We start from the raw sequence: 23454 nt of genomic DNA, 5'->3' as shown, positions 1-23454 counted from the left end.
ATCTCTTCATGCCTGAATCATGGGGAAAACCTGAAGTGATTTGTAAACACACCAGCATACAGAAGTGTTCCCTATTTCACACCTTTTGTTCCATCTTAAGGAAAAGCAGGGTCCAGATGCTTATGTAATTCTCACCCTAACCCCACACATTTTAAAAATTATGAAGGGCAAGGATGGAAAGGAAAAATACTTGGGTAGGTATGATGCATACCGTATGTACCAGATTTCAAGTATTTTTCATCAAGCATTAAAATATTCCAGAAATTTCAACATTTTGCCTCAAAAATGCCTATTTTATTGACCCTCATATCTGGAAAGCCATGTGTTTTCCATTCCATGTCTTCATTAGTTGGGAAAATAGAGTCCAGAGGGGTTTGGTAGAAAGCCTGTGGGCATATAGTGAAAAGTCTCTTCTCATCAAATTAGCACAGTCATTTAGACTCACATGGTACAAGCATATTACTTTGCACATAGTATGTGCTTACCAATGCTAATTTTATTTAATTTAGCTCAATGATAAATGTCATATGGATAATGATACCCAGTCAATGTCATTCTACATCACTCAAGAATACAGACTCACTGAACTTTAAAGACACATGTTTTCACAAGAAAAAATTGCAAAACAACCAGCAAACAGGACATTTTTACCATAAATAATGAAGATCATCTTAAATGATCCTATATACAAGGACAAAGAAATATACAGTAAAAGACCACCCGTGCCACATAACTTCAAGGTTCCTAAAACTCACGTAATCCCCCCAAAAATGTCTCCATCAGCTTTACCCTATACCAGAAATATCTGTCATTATTCTTATTTCTGTTATTAAATGTTTGCATTTTCAGAGGGTGCTTGTATAAAGGAAATACATTATCCAGAATGTACAGCAGTTTATCATTTTAGCCTTCATGATCTTATTTGGTAAAATTAGATTTTTTTTTAGCTTTCCACCATAGATTAAGAACTATAACAGGATAAGTAGCTTTTAAAGAGAGTATGTACAGTTTTGGTAAAGTCCTAAACACAACAGGTATTCTAAATTGGTACATAAAATCAGGGTGGAGGGAGATCCCTTGGGCAGCCAGGAAAATGAGCTCACTGTATACCCATTAAAGGTAATTTAGGAAAAGGAACAACTACAAAAACAAGCTTTTTGCTACATCATTGTTTTGGCCTGAACTGTGTCTCCTCCAAATATATGCTGAACTCTTAACCCCTAGTACCTCAGAATGTGACTGTATTTGGAGATAGAGCCTTTAAAGATGTAATTAAGATAAAATGAGATTATATGGGCAGGTCCCAATCTAATATGAATAATGTCCTTATAAAAAGAAGAGGTTAACACACAGACACACAGAGGGAAAACCATGTGAAGACACCATGGAAGACAGCCATCTACAAGCCAACGAGAGAGGCTTCAGAAGGAATCATCTTGCTGACAGCTCAGATTTCTAGCCTCCAGAACTGTGAGAAAATAAATGTCTGTTGTTCATGCCACCCAGTCTTTGTTTAGGCAGCCCTAGCAAACTAAGACAGTCATTTCTTTTAGCATTTTGGCCAGGATAGAAAGTAACACTCAGGCCTAATGGCATATTACATAATTAAAGGTTTCAAGCATAATTTAATGCTGTTCAACGAGGTCAAAGAAGTAAACATTCAAAAGGCATCATAGATTGAAATCAAAGGAAAGAAAGAAATGACAAAATAGGAAGAAAGACTCCAAACGTCCAAGTCAGAAAATTGTGAATGGCATGGCTTAAAACCAGAAAAAATGAGACAAGGGAAAAAACATGTTAAGAAAAAATAGTAAGTAGTCTACAGTGGTAATACTGACCTGGGATTGCCAGTGGCATAAAGAATATCAAATGAAGTAAAATATGATGTTTTGATTTCCTGACTAATGGATAACAGGACAAGGTGTCCAAATTACAGCTGTGAGAACTCTATTTTACTTTTAAAAAATAGCATTATAAGTAAAGTTAAAGAAACCTTTACTTGGAGTTTTTTTTTTTTAGAAAGGCCATTTGGAATCAATGAATAAACTGAATTATAACATATTTATAAAACATACAACTCTATTATGTACTTTTCCTATACAGTTCATCAAACTAGGCTGACAATATTGAGAAAAGAATTTAAATATAAAAGTGAGCAAAGCCTGTACCATCCTTTATTATACTGTATGCTAAACTCCATGCTACTAAATGATTTACTGAAAATAGTTTTTTTCTTAATTTTTCTGTAATTTACTTGCACTACTTATGTTCAGTATAACTGAAGAAAGAATTGACAAGTTGTGGCATTTAAGATTAAATCAGTATTTAATTGATCATTCCATAAGACATGAAAATCAGTATGAAGGCCAGGATAAAAATAAAGAGAAGGGGGTAAATATATAGTATTTGGGGTTAATTTTAAATGAAATAGGACTTGAAAGATAACAAAATATGGTTAAAATAGATTTTCTAAAAAAGTCTCTTAGGTATTCCTGAACAAAAGAGATACAAAAGTATTCATCCAATCCTGAGAGAGAAAAAATTGATCTTTTCTCTGCCCTGGAGCCCATTTCTCTATCATGGTAGTTAACACCCTCTAGTAAGTATCTTTAAATGTTTATCCTCCCTACCTTGACTATGATTTTGATACTGAGATTATCTGTTTTTTTAAATTTTCAACTTTAAATCTTCAACATATCCTCTTGTTGAATATTATACTAATTTAGAGTGTATATCTGGATATTTTCTATACCACGAAGAGGTTGATTACGACGGAATGTTTTGTGGAACATGTCATTTGTGAAAGTCAGGAAGCCCAGTCCAATCCAAGATAATTAGAAAGAAAAACAAAAGGTAGAACTAGTGCTGAATGCTTTAAATAAACATTATTCCAGAGCATCAGCATGTCTTAGGAAGGTAGTGGATTGGGGCCAAGAACTTAAACAGAAAAAATGATTGATTATGATGCTGATGCTGCCCAGGAAAATGAAGGTGATGTAAATAATACAGCTATAATAATACGATTATGAATTTGAACAAACATCTTGAGATTCCTGATATAGTCTATCTCTTTTCTTAGGGCACCATTGTTCAGAAACCTATTCTTATTCTCTTTGTTACTAACTGGTGGTTAAAGAAAAGACTGTCAATATTGGAAATACTGTATATCTTTCCTTCTTTCTGGGAACCAATGTTGATTTCTTTCCAGCCCCCCTATAGAGTTGCAAGCTCTCTTTGGAAAATACTCCAGAGTTTTCAAGGTTGTCTCACTTTCCATAAATAAGAAAATACAATTTTACATCCCCTCATTCTGTTTAGTATGTGACTCTATAAAGCACATGAATAAACTACAGCTTATACCTGCAGATTCATTCAGAGCCTAACTTCCCAATAACAATAAACATAGCTTATCAAGACCTAGCACAAGTCACTCTTGGTAAGTACCTGAGGGATCCATCATGGGAATACTAAAGTTTCCCTTAAAATTATGCTATTTTCAGGGCTTCCCTGATGGCGCAGTGGTTGAGAGTCCGCCTGCCGATGCAGGGGACACGGGTTCGTGCCCCGGTCTGGGAAGATCCCACATGCAGCAGAGTGGCTGGGCCCGTGATCCATGGCCACTGAGCCTGCGCGTCTGGAGCCTGTGCTCCGCAATGGGGGAGGCCACAACAGTGAGAGGCCCGCGTACCGAAAAAAATAATAATAATAAAATAAAATTATGCTATTTTCAGTAAGAATTATGATTCTTCCACTTAAGCATGATTTTTTTTAAAATTAAGCTTATTGAAGATATGTCTTCATTCTTCAAAAAACATTTTATAGCTTTAAGAAGTCACCTAAATAGCACACTAGATGACATCCTTAGAAATGTCCCTTGAAGATTTTAATAATATTTTTTGAAATTTCTCATCTAACTTTTACCTTTAATAGTAATATTTCTGCCAAGGGGGATTTCTTGGCTGTACCTGATCCTTTCATATTAATTGTATAACTTATTTAGATTAAAACACTGGTAAGCCCTTTATTGAAATTCCACAATGAACTGAAAAAGAAAATTTCTCAAAGTGTCTCACAAAAGTAGAGTGTCTAAAAACTAAGAGAATCAAGATCCATAAAATCTAATTCATAAGCAAAGAAACTGATATGCTACTAAGTAAAGACTGCCAGATTTACCTGTGGCACTCTATGAATTTTTTTTTTAAGCTGAAGAAAGCTTTGAAGTCCCTTCCTATGAAAATTTATGTTGTTGTTGTTATTTTCACAGTTTAAATGTATTTGCCTGAATCCTTAATACTGTAATCTAGAATTAATCAAATGCATCTACTGAGAATAAGGGAAATAACAGTAAGATGACTTGATTTTATCTCCATGATTTCTGCCTATTGAGGGTGACTGGACAGAGAAATGGTGACTTCCAGTGGCAATTAAACTATATGAAAGTGTCAAAATAACATGATAACAAGAACTTCATTGTGCTTAAACGTGCCAAAAATAAGTAGGCTGGCCAAAATGCCAAATAATAACTAAATACATGATAAATGTGTCTTATTTCTGGCCTAATCATATGATGTTGCTAAATACTGAAATAGAGAACATGTACATATGTAGATATATTAATATATGTCAAATTTAGAGATGCATACCCCAAATATTTTGACTAAGTGTTAAAAGATTTTCTTCATTTGGATATAGTAATATCATTTAGTAGAATTTTATCACATTTGCATCCAGTCACTTTCTTGGAAATAACCCAAATGATATTCTGTGAAAAATCCCTTTATAAAATGATCAGATAAAAGAGAATTATTAATCTTAATAATCTTTATCCTGCTAATGTTAAAATATCATACAAAAAACTACAATAAGGAAAATATTTCAATTTTTAGATTGAAAAAGAAAGACACAAGTTAAATATTTCCTTTTCGATCAAAGTGCCATGAACTTGAAAGGATCTGCAAACTGGAAACAGGTGTAGTCAACTGTTGGAGTATTTTTTAAGTTGTTTGACACATTATAATAGTGTGATCCAAAACTGAAACTTGACATTACTATAAGCATTGGAAGATCATAAATCACTTTAGACAGCACACTGTAGTCATAGTTTTTTCACACTGGAAGTATGTTGTAATACTTTTTAATATGAGAAAACTTTAATATTTTTAACATATGAAAACTTTGTATTAATTTTACTAATATAAGGAAATTTTAATATTTTTAATATGAAAAAATTTTGCATTATTTTGTTTCCTAATAAGTAATACAAAGTTTAAATAATGATAAGATGAAAATTTAACTTTCTTCCCTTATATTCAATACATTGTATATAATTCCACATTGTTTGTAAAGCAATTAAATATTCTTTCTGCTTTGGCATATTATCGACATTTTATTAAAGGCTGGACATATGAGAATGATGATTTCAAGAGGACTTCATACACATCCACATTTTATAGGTGATTTAATTGATGCATAATTAAAATTACAAAGAAATTAAAAGCCCAGTTAAAACAGAAACTTTCATCTAATTTTGTTTTTGTAAGAAAAGACAATTTCATGTAAATGCTAATAATTTCATATTTCATAATAACATCTTTCCAAGGACTCTAATTTTTTTCATAGAAACAGTCTTATAACATCTTTATTTATCCCCATAATCTCACAGTGACACGATAAGTATAAAATAATTCAGATTAGGAAAATGGCATGTGGGATACTGGCTCCTTCCCCTACTCTATGCATCATCACTCTTGGAGTGATGGTCCCACTCCAAGCCAACTTTTCAAAAAATTACCAGTCATGCCAGATGCTTAAGATCACTTCAAATGGCTCAAAAACAACTTATTATTGCTTTTCAGTATGTTAAGCAGTAAGAATAAATTAAACCCATTTATTTCCATCAAAAAGATACTTAACATAAGCTAAAAATGTTTAATCATTACAGAAATTTAATTAAGCAATTTGCTTTAGGTTAATCCAAAGGGTGTATTTGAAAACTTTACTCTTGACATACATACTATATCCAATTCACAAAGGAATAATGCAAACAATTTTAACATTTTTTAAAATATATTTTTGGCATTGTTCACCTGCTTTGTTTTTCCCCTTCTTGTCCCAAGAAATTTCTGCTGTTGTCCATTCAATTGCCTCATCTCTTTTTAATTCCTAGTTCCACTTCAGTCAGACAAACATACAGTATGAAGAATAAAACTCAGACAGCTATTTTTAACTTTAAACTATGCTTTTCTAATGCTTAATGATACTACCAGTATATGCTATGACTTGATTTTTTTTCCATTTTCTAAGGAATCCCTTTCTGTTGTGAAGTTTTCAAAATCTGAATACATTTCATGGATTGAAGGCATCCAAACAGTCTCTAGCAGGAAAATATATAGCACACAATCCTTTAAAAATGCATATAATAACAGCCGGGATTTATAATAACAAACGAAAGGAAAGATGAAGGAAATACACAAATCATAAGCTTCAAGAAACACATAAATCTTTTTGAAGTTTTATCATAACTCAGAAAGAACGTTATCCTTTCAAAACCTGCCAGATCACGCCAGACATTATACCCAGTTTTAAAACTCAGGTGCTTTGAAGTTATCTTTGAAGTCCTCTCAGCTTTGGAGTTTTGGTCACTCCTCAGATCACACCATGCATGCATTAGTTCTATGTTGTCCTATTGTTTCCCTACATCAGTCATTGTTTCTTCTTCTCCTTAACACAGAAGTATATAATTTTGTTATAATTATATATATATATTATATATATATTATATATATAATATATAACTTGAAAATGTTAAACTTTTTTGCATAAAAAGGTTACATTTATAAAAGGTAATGACATAAATTGGACTTAGTAGACTGAAAAGAGAAAAAATTTTTTCTTTCAAACTACTGTCCCCTGAAAACTCACTGTCTACTTAGTTTTTCTTGCCTGCAGATAGATTTTAGCCAGGATATATCGCTTTTCTTATAGTAATTAATTTATTCCTTCATTTTAAAACTGTTGCAAGTGTCTACTAAATGCCAAACGCTGTTCTAGGTGTTTAGAAATACAGATGATCAACATCAAAGATTCCTAAGGAGCTTATATTCTAGTTGGGCAAAGGCATCAAAAGTGATTAATTCTATGGAAAAAATTAAAATAATCAAGCATGATAAAGGAAGACAGAAGGCTCAGTTTGGGGGTGGGGAGGAGTATGGGGGAGGTATGTGGAGGGTCAGTATTCAGTATTAATTATGGTCATCAGGGTAAGCCTCATTGAAACAATGGATTTAGATAAGGTGATGAGTTTAGCCAAATTGCTATCTGGTAGAAGAACATTCCAGAAAAGATAGAGCAAAAAGCTAAAATAAGAACATGTCTGACATAGAGAATGGACTTGAGGACACTGGGAGGGGGAAGGGTAAGCTGGGACGAAGTGAGAGAGTAGCATTGACATATATACACTACCAAATATAAAATAGATAGCTAGTGGGAATCAGCCGCATAGCACAGGGAGATCAGCTGGGTGCTTTGTGACCACCTAGAGGGGTGGGATAGGGAGGGTGGGAGGGAGGCACAAGAGGAAGGGGATATGGGTATATATGTATACATATAGCTGATTCACTGTGTAATACAGCAGAAACTAACACAACATTGTAAAGCAATTATACTCCAATAAAGATGTTAAAAAATATATAATCAGACAAAATGTAAAAATGCATATCTTAGATGTTTATCAGAGCCTTGTTAATAACAGTAAAAATGTAGAAACAGCATAAACATTCAACATTAGAGGTTTGGTTAAAAAATTACAGAATAGACAAATCCACAGAGACAGAAAGTAGACGTGTGGTTTCCAGCAGCTGTGGGAAGGGAGTGACTGAATAGGAGTGACTGAATGGGTATGGGGTTTCTTTTGGGAGTGATGAAAATGTTCTAAAATTAGGTTGTGGTGATAGTTGCACAATTCTGTGACTATATTAAAACCATTAAATTGTATGCTTTAAATGGGTGAATTTTAATGGTATTGGTTTATATCTCAATAAAGCTGTTTTTAAAATTAAAAACAAAAGAATATGTCTGAGATGTTCACACAATATCAAGGAAACGTGCGCAAATGGTAGGAGAAGTCAGAAAGGAGAGGAGGGCAGCAGAACATGAGAACCATACTGGCCATTTTCTGGACTTAGGCTTCTAACCTGAGTAAAATGGAAATATAACAAAATCTGACATATTTTAAAAGTACAACTCAGTATGCAGGTAAGAGATGATGGTGGTACAAAAAAAGGAGGTAGTAGTGAAAGCTATGTTTTGAAGACAGAGCCACCATCATTTCCTAACATATTTGGTAAGGAATGTGAGAGAAAGAAAGGAGGTAAATATTGCTCCAAGGGTTTTGGCTTGGACAACAGGAAGAAAGGAAGTGAATCAGACGTGCAGGAGACAGTGGGAAGTGAGGGAGCAGATGTGGGACCGAATATTTGGAATTTCAAAAGTTTTATAATGTTGCATTTGTGATGTCTGCTGGCCAAGTAGACATGTTGAGTGGGCAAATTGGACATATGGCCAAGACAGCTTAAAAATTTGGGAGTCATCAGCATACAGATAGTCTTCAAAGTTATGAGACTGGATGTTTAACCATGGGTGTGTAACTGAAAAAGAGAAGTCTAAAAACTAATAAGCTCTGGGCCATGCCAATGTCAATGGGTCAGTTAAAAGAGAAGGAATAGACAAAAACAACTGAGAATGAACAACCCGTAAGTCAGGAAGAAAGCCAATCAAGTGCAGTGTCCTGGAAATAAAATTTTAAAAGACTTAAAAGACTTTAAAAGAAACTTCTGATTTTAGTAAAGATATTGCTCCATACATGTGACATATCTGAACTGGATTTCAGCAACCAAAATTTCCATGACAGTGGTGGCTGCTGAATCTGAATCTACAATTTTTAGCATCCTCCAAATGCATTTTGCTCTTGAATAGAAGGAATTTTGGAGTAAAAAACTCTTTAGCTTATTCTTCACTCTCTAAAACCTTATAGACTGTTTCAACGTATGTTCAATACCATATTTATGGTTGTGACTGACTCTAGAAAACTGATTGAATTTAATCCTCTTGTTATTACCTTTGGGAATAGTACACAAGTACATACTTTGATTTTTTTTCCTATTATTGAAGCTAAAAAGACCATAACAAAACTGTGACACAATAAAGGAAGTCTGCCAAATGCCAATCAATCACATTCCAAAGGGAAGTTACAGATGAAACGCTTCCTAAGTGTTTTCCAAATATTAACACTGAAATTTCTGAAGAAAAATCTAAAGGCATTCTTTAGATCTTCTGGAGTATGAATTCATACTTGGCATCATTCTTCACTGATTCTCTCCACTGACCCATCCTAAACCCAGGACCCCCAGACAATATCCTGCCATATCAAGAGAGATTGCATAACTAGATTTTACACTAGTAATTACAGATCTTATTTTTAAAGATTTCTCAATTAAACTTAATCATTTAAAAACTCTTTTAAAACAGCAAAAGATTTTCAAAGTGGTTCAATGTAATCAACCCACCTCCAAATAGCTGGTTGATCACTCCAGGGAATGTGAGAAACTCAGTACTGGTCTCTGCTGCTGGCATATTGGACATTCAGCAGTGGCTGTAGCCAGGTTGGCTCTGGTGAGTGGAAGTCCATGTTGCTGAGCCCATATCTACCCTCCATCCCTACCACCATGGCCACTTTGTTCATGAGCCTATTGGGTACTGATAGGAGTGGCTAGGAAAAGAGGCTGACTGGTATACACAGAATGGGTCATCCTATCCACTTGATTATTAAAATTCTCCTCTGCTGAGGTCACTCTTTGGTGAGCATTCATATGGGGCACAAATACCTTCACACTTTCACCCATTCAAAGGGACCATCCATCCATATACCCCTTCCCTATATCTCCCTGTCATCAATTTTCCAATTATATGTTCCTTCCAAGTCTGTAACCATCTAGCCAAAGCATTGGCCACAGCCCATGAATTTGTATACAATCACACATCTGGCATTTTTCTTCCCAAGAAAAAAGAACAACCAGACAGACTGCTCGAAGTTCTGCCCACTGGGAGAATTTCCCCTCATACTGTCTTTCAAGGATGTCCCAGAAAGGGGCTATAGGGCTGCAGCTCTTTACTTCCAGGTGGTACATGCCTATTACAGACCCACTCACTGTAACCCAGACCCAAATTTTCTCTTCCCTTATCAACTGATCATAGAGAACCCCTGATGAGGCCAGAGGTGTAGGCTGAGAGAGATAAAGTAATGGGCCACTTCTTCATGGAACTTACGTGTGCCTTCAGAGCCTGCTCAAGCCTAATCCTATAGGCACTACTTGCATTTGATGATGGACTGCTACTGTATACTCCCAGCTTTATGACTTGGTAGGTCAGACAATGCTCAGTTCATGATGGACATCTCAGGTTGCCTGGTATCTTAGTGGTCCATGGTTAACATTCAGTTTCTACTAAGGCCCAATAGCAAACCAAAAGCTGTTTCTCAAAAGGAAAGTAGTTTCCACAGAACTACTTTTGAGAAGGTTCAAGGTTCAGTGACAAGGTTTGCTCCAAAATCTGAAATTCTGAGCTGTTATTCATTGATAAGTGCCTATGAAAATCCTTCTCTGCCATACCACATTAAGCACCATTGGAACTACTGGATCATATGGCCCAAGTGGCAAAGCAGCTAGGCATAACAGACTGGACCTGTTGCAAAGCCTTCCCTTACTCTAGGCCCCAATCAAAACTAGCAGTTTTTTGGTCACTTGGTAAATGGGCTGGAGTGACACACCCAAATGAGGAATATGTTGCCTCCAAAATCCAAAGAGGCCCACAACTCATTATATCTCTTTTTTGGTTGTTGGAGAGGCTAGATGGAACAACTTATCCTTCACTTTAAAATGGATAACGACATGCTTCACACCACTAGATCCTTAGAAATTTCACTGATGTAGAAGACCCCTGAATTTCTGCTGGATTTATTTCTCACCCTCCGACATGCAAATGTCCTACCAACAAGTCTAGCACTGTTGCTACTTTTTGCTCAATAGGTCCAATCAGCATAATGTCATCAATGTAATGAGTGAATGTGATATCTTCTGGAAGGGAAAAAAAATCAAGATTTCTGCAAACTAAATTATGATATAAGTTTGGATAGTTGCTATATCCCTAAGATACGGCAGTGAATATGTATTGTTGGCTTTGCCAGCTGAAAGCAAACAACTCTGGTGGTCTTTACTAACAGGAATGGAGAAAAAAATCATTTTCCAGATCAATAGCTACATACCAGGTACCAGGGGATGTGTTAATTTGTTCAAGCAACGAAACCACATCTGGTACAATAGCTGCCACTGGATTTACCACCTGGTATGCGTACAATAATGCACTGTCATTCTCCAAGATTCATCTGTTTTCTGCACAGACCAAATAGGCAAACTGAATAGGGATGTAGTGGAATCACCACCCCTGCATCTTTCAAGTCTTTGATGGTGGCACTAATTTCTGCAATACCGCCAAAGATGAGGTATTGATTTTTATTTACTATTTTCCTAGATGGAGGCAGTTCTAGTGGTTTCCACTTGGCCCTTCCCACCGTAATAGCCCTCATTCCACAGATCAAGGAATCAACATGGGGATTTTCCAGTTGTTTTTATGTCTATTCCAATTATGCATTCCAGAGCTAGAGAAATAACCACAGGATGGGCTAAGGGACACACTGGACCCACTATAAACTAGATCTGAGCTAAAACCTCACCTCCAGAAGCTCCTACACTGACTGGTGGACCAAACTGGCATTTTGCAACTCCTAGAAACAGTGTCAGTTCAGAGCCCGTGTCCAGTAATCCCTAAAAGGTCTGATTATTTCCTTTTCTCCAACGCACAGTCACCCAGTAAAAGGGTGATCCCTTTGGGGAAGGCTGGGAGAAAGATTAATAGTATAAATTTCTGGCAGTGCAGCTGGGCTTTCACTCAAGGGGACTCAGCCTCCTCTTCATTCAAGGGGTTCTGGGTCTGTAAACTGGTTCAAGTCTGGGAATTGATTTAGGGACCATAACTCTGTTTTTATGATTCCAGTTAGACTTTTATTTACTTGGCCTACAACTTTTCTGCTTATACAAATCAAGTGAAAATGTAGTAGACTTCCCATCTATTTCACTTCTAGGAACACCATGATTCAACTAGCCAATGACAGAATCTTTACTACTCTGACTATTCTGAGTATTGCTTTGACTCTGGTGTCCATTATGATAACCACACCCACCTTGCCTTTGGTGATTAATTGTTACCATCTGGCTTCTGCCACCCCATGATCCAACAATCCTCACTGAATTAAGGTTTCCCAATTAAGTTCCCACTATAATTTCTGACCTACAGAAAAGAATGACCAGGGGCTCTTCAAAGATGCTAGATGTCACCTAATTTATCTCACAGTTGTAGTAAAAGATATGTCCTCTAGATTCTTCCAGGGTGGGTGAGCAGGTCTTACATGATAGATCTGCTCTTATATTCTCATCTTCCTAAGCCTTTTGATCCCCTCCCCTACTATATACCAAGGCAGCTCTGCTGTTTCCACTTACTTAATTCAGGTCACCTTTTGGTCCATGTTTCAGCCAACCAAACTGTTAGAGCCCTCTCTAACTCCCTGAGCTGCAACATTAAATCCAGAATCTCTGCTTATTGATATATATTAATAAATTCAGCCTTATCCAACTTTGCGTTCCTTCTACTATTATCTAAAACCCTTAATATCCATTCCCACACATACTTCCCTGGATTTCTGTATGTATAAGTTGGAAAAGTAGTTCTTTCAGAGTGCAGCACTCTTCTTCATGGTCATACTTTGTACCTCACCTTTCAGGGCCTACTGGGAAGTGAGTCTAGTTCAAGGTCTAAAAGCAAAAAGGGGTCCTAAGGCAGATCAGCAGTGTTTTGCAAGGCAGCTGATTCATCGGAGGCCACTGCAGTCTCCTAAGGCATATCAGCCTTACTCCCCTGAGGTAGAGGTGCAACAGCTGCTTCTACTGGCAAAGAAGACACAGAATTATTAGAGGTTCCATGTCCCCAGCCTCATCAGGATCTTTCCATATGGCCCCATTCCAGTTTTCAGGATTCCATTCCTTCCCAATCAATGCCCTTACTTTACCAGCAAACACCCTGTAAGGTTGGGAATTCAATTTGTGTTATAATTAAGCACTAGCAGGATGAGACCCTAGGTCTGATTTTCAGCAACCTCTGTGGCTCTAGGAGATAAAGGTTTCTTTCAGAGCAGACACAGAAGCTTTCAGGTCATTTATGTGGGGCTTAAACTGGAAATTCAAATCCTTGAGCTCGCCTTTTTCTTTCCCCACTTTTTCCAACACAATTAGGAGCAGCCAGATAATCTCATTGTACGTGTTAGTTTGACAAAAATGTGCTAAGGTACCAAATACATGGTCACCCAAAAGCCTGCCTTCTCTAAGTATTTGTTTAGAAGAATCCAAGATAATATTTTGCATATCTTTATTGCCAGATCATACCGTGAACCATCAGTGCTCTCTTACTACTGGAAATACAGTCATTAGCACCTTTATATCTAGTCAGACCAGACAAGCAATTCCAGAAATCCCAGCATCAATTCAGAATCCTTTTTACTACTCTTCCTTTTGCACACAAAGCCCCAACCATACTGACCTTCTTGCTGGTCTATGAACAAAACAGACACATTCCTCCATTAGGATCTTAGCTGTTCCTTATGCTGAAACTGCTCTTTGCCAGATATTGGCTTGGCTAACTCCTTCATTTCTTCCATGTTCTTGTTCTAACTTCTCCTTGATGAACCTGCCCACCCCATTTAATAAGGCAATCCACCAAAGTCCCCCTACTTGTTCTATTTTTCTTTTTCCATAACATGATGGATTTCTAACATAATGTTACATATTTTGTTTCATATATATTATTTTTGTTGTTATTGTTTCTTGCTTATGTCTCTCTTCAGTAAATATAAGCTGTGATCTTTGCCTATTTTGTTTAACAATGTATCCTAAGATACTTGTTAAATAAATTACATAATCAGATTTCTGCTTCTGTAACTTAAATATAAGAAATATGAACTTTGTGTACATCACAAAGTGCACAGCAATCAGCAGATGAATATGGAGTGAACTATAATAAATATGAGTTCCATTCAGAAACTCAAAATCTCTCAAAACATGTAGCCTCAATATCAGAGCAAATCATAGCAGGTGCAAGCTGAGGAAGTGGAAGCCAAAAAAAATCATTTTGTCCAACCTCCTGATTCTACTAAGGAAGACAATTAAGCCCAAGGAAGTTAAGTGTATTGAAGAATGGTGAAAAGTTACCTAAAGGCAAAACTAAGACTAGAATCAAATCTTCTAATTACCAACACTATATTCTTTCTATTTTCTCAAATCGACAAATTCACTGCTCAGACAGGATTTATAACAATCAAATAAAAGGATGAAAGAAGAAATTTCCAACATTATTGAGTATTTTAAAATGTAGGGCTTTGAAATTTAAGCTTGCAGTTTCTAATTTCACCAAACTGAATCCTATAATCTGGTATACTTGTTTCTCAGAAACAGCACAGATGACTGAGGTTTAGCATCTCTGGATGTAAAACTCTATTAGAGGAGAGAAACGCCTTACTGAATCTAAATTTACAATCATATGGAACTAAATTATTGGCCTCTGCCAGTCCATGGGAATTTCATTTCCAGAACTGAAATGAGCTTAGTAAAAGCTACTACTGATAGAGGGAAAGATTGTATCAACTAATGATATAAAGGAAGTAGAAGTTGTCACTATAAGGGAATATCTCCTTAGTCTACATTTCTATTGAATAGTTTCAAAGAACTTTTTTTCTATATAAATGACCAGGGAATTAATTTAGCCAGGAGAAAAGCATCTGTTAATTGTGATTATGCTTCTACAGACTAAATTTTGCCAGTGGAGTGTAACTCTCCCACAGAGTTTTATAGAATGAGAATCTGGGTCAGTGTTTTATATGACTGGCTTCTCCTAACAAAGTAATGTGATACTCCCACTTTGCTGAAACTGAAGACCAAGAAGCTATAATTTTGTAGTAAAGTTTATAATTTTCTTTCCCAGGCATTTTGCTCTTTTGGTCTTGTGATTCTTTCCCCACTAATGTTATGGCTAATTGAGATATATTTCTCTCTGATGAAGGCTGAATGAATCTTTCCTGGTAAAAATTTCATACATTTATAGCTAATAATGTCCATATATTTAATTCCCACTTCACTGGTAATGAATTAATTAGGTTTTCCATATGAATTGGCAACAAAAAGTTCATAAAACTAATCATTTAAAGGTCAATGTTTATATAGTTTAAAAAAATAGAATCTAGACAGCCAGTTTAATTCTCTGCTTTACATCAATTAAAGAAATATTCTTATACTCAGAAACCACTATAAGTCTATTCTTCAGAATAATATTAGAATTTGAGTATCATCTGCAAATTCTCTCACACTGAAAGTTAATTATATTAGTATTAAACTGATTTATTAAAACTTGAAATGTTACAGTAAGAAGACATGAAGAATCTTTTAAACTCTAGTATCAGACTGTTCTCACTTTCAAAAAAACATTGCCTCATGTATTCAATGTAATTTGGTTAACTAACTAAAATGGTAGAATTCTTTATCCCCATTATTGTGTGAACATGTTAAACTATCTCTTTGGGAGTAAAAACATAGTTTATGACAGTCACTTTCTAAATTTTAAAGACTAGTAACTTATTTTCCCAGCGGTATGCATTTTTTATTTGAAAAATTTGACTTCCACTCCAGGTACCTCAAAACCTTATTTAAATGCAAATACTATTCTGAAATACTTTCCCTCAACATACAATTCTCAATTGGAGACATAAGTAGTTTAATTTTTTAAAAACTTGATAAGCAATATATTAACTGGAGATTTTTGTTAAGTTCATGACCTTCCTGAAACTACTTTAATTCAAATATATGTCACAAAATATAAATTAAAATAATGTAACACATTGAAAGGACAGTGATACAATGACTCACCAAACTGCCAAAAATCTGAACATGGTTTTATTCTCAGCCTTATGGCAAGTTTCTCTTTATGCCAGGAGCCTCGATGAATAATCAGTAACATTCTAGGAAGAAAGTAGATGCAAAAATATTGCAGAAGATTGTGGGACTCCTCAAGAAAAATAAAATCTCTAATGTCTTTGAATCATGCATGAATTATGCATATAACAATGACAGAATTTTGTTAAAACTTTAAAAGCTTGAAAGTTTCCCCAACCACATTTTCTCCTAAGATCAACAATGAAGAGGTCTACATTTAATATAAAAATTCTCCTAAATTCACATACTGGCTTTCTGTATTATTTAAATTCTTAGGTCTTAAAAAAGGGGGAAAACCTTCCCTTTCTTTCTCTTTAAGAGAGTCAATTATTCTAAAAAAGTAAAAATAATAAAAACATGTCAGCATAACCAAATCAGCTTTCAGTTTTGCCTCTAAAATTTAAAAGAAGCTTTAGCAGCATGAGAAAATAGTATAAGTTCTGACTATGTGCTTTCTATCTCTCTATTTCTATGTTCTGGAAGTGAAAATGCTAAGATGGTCCACTGCAGACTAGAAACATAGAACATACTTCCATTCCCAAAAGACAGTACCAAAAGTATATCTTTTAAAAATAGACGTCTACAAACCTGGGTCATCTGGTCAACCCTGCCTTGCAGCATTTCACAGAGTGCAATTTATTCTTTAAATTGAATAACAGTCTCACAAAAGGATAACACTATAAAAATAAACAATACCCCTGCCCTGTAGGACTCAATATTTCTTGCTAAGAGCAAGTACTCAAAGAGAGAAAAGAAACTCACAACTAGAGTGGGAAATAATTTTTAAAGTATGTATTTCTCCACAAATGAGTAGCAAGAAAACAGAGAAAGAAAATCAACTCAACAAACTGTTTCAGTGAGGAACTATCAAGTTATATGATAAGCAAAACTTTTCAGGACAATAAGCCCACTATTTTCATAACAAAGGAGACTTGGTGCTCAGGATCTTTAGGACAATAAGGAGAGGAGCAAATATTTAAAGATTTCTACATTTTTTTTAATTTTAATTGTTTAAAAAAGGAAGTTTATGGCCCACAACACAGGGAAAAAGCAATCACCAAGTTATAGTGTTTTCCATTTCATTAAGCTTGATGGTACCCTCAATAATGGTCAACTAAGGCTCTACATTAGGAACTAATGATTATATATTACTGTTAACTTTAGATAATAATAGCAATAGCAACACTTATTAAATGCTTACAATGGCCAGGTGGATGCTAAGTTTTTAGTTCATGTAAATCCTCACAAAATAACTTATCTTACCTATTTTATAAATGAGATAATAAAGGTATAGAGAATTTAAATGATTTATCCAAATCATATAGCTAGTAACAGAACCAATAACTGAACCCACTTAGTCTGACTCCCAGGTTCAACTACTTAAACAAAGTTCAACATGTCTTAGGAAGCTTAATGAAGTCAAAGGAGCTTGGATAGTAGCAACAGAAGCCTAAAACAGATTTTAACTTTTATAGTCAATTCCATTTATTTTTTTTCTTTTATGATCTTGTATATTACTTTTTTCTTCTATTATATTTTCAGCTCAGAAAACAGCTCCACTTGCAAAGATTGGAGAATATTCATTTCACTCAAGGCCATAAATGACACTACCAAATCCTCCAACATCTTCTTTTATTCTGATCACTTTCCCTGTCTGTACTTTGGGTGTTCCATCTGGGTACAGAATTACCCTGAGCACTACTGAAATCATTTGGCCAGGAGTCTGAGACCCTGGTTCATTCCTGCCAGTTTAAGAGCTGTACCAATCTCCACATTCCCCCAGCTCTTTATGGGGTGCACATCAATTAGGTAAGATACCTAGAAGTATGAGTCACTTGGCTGATGCTGACTTGACATAAATGATTGCCAAATATTTCTCCAGCAAAGATGGGTTTATTCAGGATCAGCAGAGAACTGCAATTTGGGGTCTGAAATCACGGTGAGCCACATGAAAGTACCAGCATAGCAAGGGAAGGAGAACGCTTCCCTTGGCATAGAGAGGAAAAGGAAGTTGGGAGGGCTACAGTAAACAAACAAAGAGTCCATGACTTTTCATTGACTGAGTCCTTACCAGGGAAAAAGAGGTGACTTTCTTCTTCCTGTTGGAATCTGCTACCATCACAGGGTGTGAGGGCTCCCTCTTTTGTGCCCCCAATTCTATTTAATTTAGATTTCTGTTTACTAATTTTTTTACACGGACTAGATTGCTCATTGCCCTGTCATACTAACCTAATTCTGTGACTTCTCAACACTGAAGTAGGACAAAAGAAAACTGAACTCTATAAAACACTATACCTAGCCTAACTGAATGCCTAATACCTGCCTAAACTTGGAAGATGGGCAGCTACTGAAGCCCAGCTTATTTCTCTTTCTGGGTCAACCTGTGTTGCTGAGAAGTCTCATGAGCTAACACAAAGTATGAAAGTCATGACAGGGTGTCCAGTTCCACATATAAGGAGCTAAGAAGTTGCCACATTGTCCTAATGACAAGTAAAAAGCTGAACAGACTGAAAAATAAACAACTCTTCTGGATTCTTGGATTCGTAAGACAGATGAGGACACGGCGCAAACCACTGCCTCCCAAACTGGAGAGACAGACAAATACAGGGAGTCTCAGCTTACTGGAACCATTCAAAGCCACCTCAGGAACCAGTGCTGGACTAGGAAAACTTGAACCTTTATTGACAAATTGCTGGAGGCTCAGTGCAGAGAAGTCTGAGAATTAAAAACTCCAGGGGGACCCAGTTATAGGAAGCTCCCACGCTTTTGAGAATTTTACCTCCAGGAGCTCAACCAAGTTCTCACAGTAAATATCAGAGAAAAATTCCCCCATGCTACTGGGAAAAGGAACCATTTTGAAATATTCAAGAGCACTGTGTTCTCAATAAGGCCTGACTTCAGGAAAAATTTTTAACCAGAACCTAACCTGATGGGGTTTTATCAAAACCTAACTCACCTGTCGTTTGGGAAATACCCAACTCTAGCCCACTCTAGCCATCCTTTTTCACCTAAGAGGGGAGAAAAAATACTGAGAAATATTTGTGAAGTCCACAGTCTAGAGTCATAAATAGGCTCACTAAAAGTGATGATCTGGGCTTCCCTGGTGGCGCAGTGGTTGAGAGTCCACCTGCCGATGCAGGGGACTCGGGTTCGTGCCCTGGTCCAGGAAGATCCCACATGCCGCGAAGCGGCTGGGCGCGTGAGCCATGGCCGCTGAGCCTGCGCGTCCGGAGCCTGTGCTCTGCGGCGGGAGAGGCCACAACGGTGAGAGGCCCGCGTACAGCAAAAAAAAAAAAAAAAAAAAAAAAAAAAAGTGATGATCTATCTTTCCCTCATTTTGTGATACTTTTTTCAGCTTTTACAAATACAATAAATTTATTAGAAAGCTACCAAGAAATGGAGGAAAAGATCTTTTGTATTAGTGTGTGAGTGTGCGTACTGTGTTTGTGTCTCAGAGGGTTGGGATGAAGTGAGGAAAAGACATTAGAATAAAGCTATATAGAAGAACATGTAGTTAGCTAAGAAGGAAATGAAAAGTGATACTAAATCTAACACTCAAGTAGATAAAGCTTCAAACATCTTCACAGGAAATAAATGAATAGTGCTAATAGCTGGATCCAATTTATAAGGCCCTAAACGGATATTATAGGAGGAAGGGAGATAATTAATCTTCAGCTAGAACAATGAAAGCTCAGCTGCAGCATTATCACAGTGCCACATTCCAAGACTCTGGAGGTGAGTTGCCTTCCAATGTATTAATCAAAGACTATCCAGAATTAGGATGCTTAATTATTTGCAAGGATTCTTTGTATTTTTTTTAATCTCTGCATGAAGCCACTGATTACTGTACATAAAAAGTTTTCCCTAAAAAAAAAAAAATTTTCCTTTCTTATTATATATTGCATTGAGACTATAACAGCAATATTAATAGTCTCTGAGCATGGAAATGGAGATACTTGATTTCAAAATTATTTGACAAAACTATAGTTTTCATGATTATTTGATAGATTAGATATCTGATTCCAAATTTAATAAAACTATAGTTTTTGGTGATTCCTTGAGTATTTGGTCTATATTTTTTAGATCTTATAATTGTAAAACAAATAGTTGCTTTATTCCACTTTCAGTTGATTCAAGTAAAAAAGTTAAAATCACAATAGTTAAAGGCAGGAAAAATATGACCAAATATTAATTCTATTTTTTGCAGGAGATTATTTCAAGCATGAGTAACATCGGTAACAAAGAAAGTTTTGTGCAATCTATGTCACTTTACCAGTGCATCAAATGGAATGGGAAAGTGAAAACTCTTAACGTTAATATAACCACATTCTGTACCTTGAAATAGTGAACAAGTTTATTCTTAGAAGCTTTGCGAATAAACCTCTATCATTATCAAAATGACATTGGTTGGCCACTTTTGCAATGAACAAGTTTTAAAAACAGGGGTGTCCTTTGTTCTGCCTCTCTAACACTTACACTTTCTCATCCAGTTTCAAAAGACTTTGTCCAAAGTCTCTAAAATCTTCCACTCCTTTCTATTACCTTGACTCTGCCCCTAGTATATTTCACAAGTATGATTACATTTGCTTTTAACTGTCTCCTTCACTCCAACTCTTTCTCATATTTATTTTACAACAGTCAAGAGGTTCTTATCATATGTAGATTGATCATGCCATACTCTTATCTATAAATCTTCAAGGTTTTCTCTTTACCCTAAAGATAAAGTACGAACCCCTTAGCAGAGCAGTCACAACTTGCCATGGGTGGGCCCCATTTACCTATCCAGTTGTACCTCCTAATGCCATTCTCTCATCTGTGATTTATTTCAGTCAAGCTACAAAATGTTTCTTGAAATACTCTGTAGATGTTTGCCTTTACTCACCCTTCTTTCTTTATAGAATTCCTTTCCCCCTCCCACCTGCATTACTCTTGGAAAGCCTGCATTGTGCTTTCAAGACCTGCTCTTTATCTGATTCCTACTACCTACCCAGAGTCAGCCCCTTTTCTGAAGTGCCATCATATCAACAGATACTGCATTATAGTTACTTTACACGCCTTCTCCCTTGCTCTCCTATGCCAAAAAACAAAAACTGTGTTTAGCACATTGTAGGTATTCAATAAACACATGCTACATTAATTAATGAATTCTACCTCATTAGTAGATCAGCATGCCCCAAATACTGGTAGGCTGAGCTGCCAGTGACCTTTTCACTTTTGTACTCACAGGCCCACCTCTAACAGGCTCACCATTTTCTTATTCTTCTCCCCATGACAGACTCTATTCTAATCCATATTTTTACTGAATAAAAGTAAATGAAGTAACATTTTGGTAAGAATATAAAGGAAAAGATCATTACTTTTAAGAAGCAGTTGTTAGAAGACAATTCTCCAGGAATCTTTTGCATTTCTGCACAACTTGCAAACAAAGGTACTTATTGCCCTTTCGTTCCAAACCACCTTTTCAAGTATGTTTTCATAGAAAACAGCCTTGGAAGATAGTATCTCCCTTCAAAGAATGCAGGTTTGTAATTGTCCAGTATAAAAAAGATAATGGGTTCCTCTAGGTAAAAGATTGGTCAGATGTGCTTGTAGATCATTATAAAAGATTCAGCTTCCCGAAGCTCAGTGTTCCTCAGCTGTGGCATAGATCAAACCTGTGCGCCTTGGTGGGGTGGGGAGCAAGGTGCACCACTGCAAACATGAGGCTCGTGTTTCCTGCTGTGCTGTGAGTAATAAAGTCCTTAGTTCCTGACTTGGAATCTCATGTGCTCCTCCAGCTTCCATGAAAGTATGCTAGGTGAACTTATTAGTTTGCAAGTACATTTCATCAATGAGTTTGGGATGCTGAGAGAGCCATGACTTCCTGGAAGAAAAAGAATAAGGCCTCATGCACCTGTTTAGAAACATGAGAAGACTCCCTGGAATGTGGAGAGTCAAGAAGTGTGGGGTTGGGGAGGGAGGAAGTGTCTCCTACTGTCCTACCTGTTAATGAATATTTAGAGTGATTGATGAAAGGTAGGATTGATTCAAGCTGTTCCAATAGTGATGTGATGCTTGGTCACTCTCCTCCAGGCAAGAGAGGTAAGGATTTTATCATAACAAGACAGCAGAAAGCATCAAAACTCTGGCCAAAAGGCAATATGGCTGTAGCTGTGAGTCAAGGAGTCCCTCAACCTGAAATAGATGGTGTCAGTAATGATGAGCTTGCCACCTGAAACAAATATTGGGTAGGTCAAAAATATTAAAGGTCTTTTCAGTTGAGCCATGTGCAGTTCAAGGACCACTTGAAACTAAAAGTAGATGTGCCTTGCTTACTGGTGTGGAGTCATTCTCTCCCTGCATGCATTCTATCCTTCTATCCTTCCCTCCTTCCTCTACCTTAATCTCAGTTGCTTTATGGCAGAAGATGACTAGGGGTGGGCTGAGGCTGTCCCTCCTTCATCACGTACCTAAAATCATATGCGCCTATACAAGCACACTTCAGGGATGGGAGAAACTCAAACTTTTATGACTCTGTTGCTTATAGGCACCCAACTCACCAACCTACCCAATTCTGCAGAACAAGAAGATAAACAAATTCAACCATTGCTATTTGGACAGGGTTCAGAGTGAGGGGGGGAAATCTTTGTAGATTTTGTAGGTGAATCCTTTGGGACCAACTCAAAGTACTGTTGATGCCTCAACATCTGAATGTACAGTAGGATTGATGTGTTATATTCTTGTACTTCACCATTCCTTAAGTGCCATATGGGGGTTCCCTCAATCAGGGAAGAGCCAAATGTAAAGAAATGTTAGTGGGACAAACTCCCCTGAAACTTTCTACCAGTGGATGGGTCAGGAATTAGCATGCATGCCTCTCCCCTCTAATGTCCAAAGCTCTCACTATACTGATGATGTCCTGTTGGCTGGCAAGTTAAAAGCCCAATCTCAATGACCCTTAATGTAGTATTTTCATACCTCTTCAGCAGGAGTGGCTAATAAGTTCTGAGAAAAACATGTACCTGCATGCAAAGTAGTTTCTTGGGAGTATTTAGATAGACTCACAATACTCAGTGCCTTAAAAATCACCTTCTTGGTGACTGCCAAGCCAAAATGGGGCCTAGGAGATTCAAATTAATTCAGGTCCAGCCCCTTATATCTCTTGTCGACCTGACATGGTCTTAGATCTTAAGGATAATGACCATTTAGTAGTCCATTGCTTACTGAGTCCTCCTACAGTAATCCACACAGGCCAAAGTGGGGAGCATAATAGGTATCTGTAAGTTTTATAGAAATGCCCTTACTCTTGTAACTAATCTTTTTGGACAAAAGG

The 23454-nt window shown here is 36.4% G+C and overlaps 1 protein-coding gene across 2 annotated transcripts in view; it reads right to left on the bottom strand.

The window, feature by feature from the left end:
* Positions 1–23454, bottom strand: part of LOC307186789 (uncharacterized protein) — a 423851-nt gene that overhangs the window by 365452 nt on the left and 34945 nt on the right. Inside the window, exon 2 of one of the 2 annotated variants that reach the window (XR_013828463.1) lies at positions 16077–16168. The exons of the other annotated variant lie outside the window; for it this stretch is intronic. The gene's annotated coding sequence lies outside the window, so the exon portion shown is untranslated. The remainder of the gene's footprint in view (positions 1–16076; positions 16169–23454) is intronic. 2 annotated transcript variants of the gene reach the window in all.

This window comes from Stenella coeruleoalba (assembly GCF_951394435.1).
Source record: "Stenella coeruleoalba genome assembly, chromosome: 5".
Lineage (NCBI taxonomy): Eukaryota > Metazoa > Chordata > Mammalia > Artiodactyla > Delphinidae > Stenella > Stenella coeruleoalba.
The sequence above is the reverse complement of the archived record's forward strand: the minus strand, read 5'-3'. Positions and strand labels throughout refer to the sequence as shown.